Raw genomic sequence first — 969 nt, 5'->3', positions numbered from 1 at the left:
CAGTAGCCAAAAATACTGCCCATAGTCATGCTTACATTAAATCTATACCTCTCTGGTATAAGCACACCATATTTTAATTCACAGCAAATGAAGAGACCACCAACAGAGATGCTGCAACCTCTGTGGATGTATGTACCCACTGGACACAACATGATTTACCAGTATTCGCAAACATGGGGGCCCTGAAGTGACTGCCCACAGCAAAGGAACTTGGCTCTTCCACTTCTTCCTTCTCCCTCATGGAAAATCCAGAGCTTGATCATTTCTTTTCCCCTCAATCCTGACAAGAACCCGGCATGAACCACTCACTCTGGGTGCATTCTCAGTCTTAGTCTGTTCATTACCCAGCATTAAACTAGCAAACCAACCACCACTATCTGGAGAGAGAAGCATCTTCATTTTCTGCCCATGTACTTTGCTCCACTAAGGGCACTATGGAACAAATGTTGACCTGCTCTGAACACCCAGGAGATTGAACCAACAACTCTTGCAGCTGGTAACAGCATTTGGGTGACTCCAAGACGACAATCAGATTCCCTCCTGCTGGCTGCAAATGACCTCCAACATTTATGCCTATGCTGTTGTTCTGCCGCTTCTTTACCTGAGAAAGTTCCTACCTTCACCAATGTCAATTATACCTTGATAGATGAGACCCACTATTACTAACTCATGTGCCATTAAACAAATGGAGTAATGGACCACTATCTATGGAGCCCAGATATAGTATGCACCAAATATTACAACCAGGATGCTTGTGATTGGTGCTAATGTTATTAATGCTAATGTTTAATAGCATTAAAAATGCTATAATCCAGATCCAATACCCACAAGCCCTACAGGATTACATAGATAAAATGATAGCTTTTTCTGATCCCTGAATGACAATAAATGCAATCGCCATGCACAGTGTATATCTTTACAACAATTGGCTTCTTTTCCTATTAATTGTAATGATCTTTCTCTCCCTCC

Source organism: Macaca mulatta, chromosome X, assembly GCF_049350105.2.
Source record: "Macaca mulatta isolate MMU2019108-1 chromosome X, T2T-MMU8v2.0, whole genome shotgun sequence".
NCBI classification, from domain to species: domain Eukaryota; kingdom Metazoa; phylum Chordata; class Mammalia; order Primates; family Cercopithecidae; genus Macaca; species Macaca mulatta.
The sequence above is the reverse complement of the archived record's forward strand: the minus strand, read 5'-3'. Positions refer to the sequence as shown.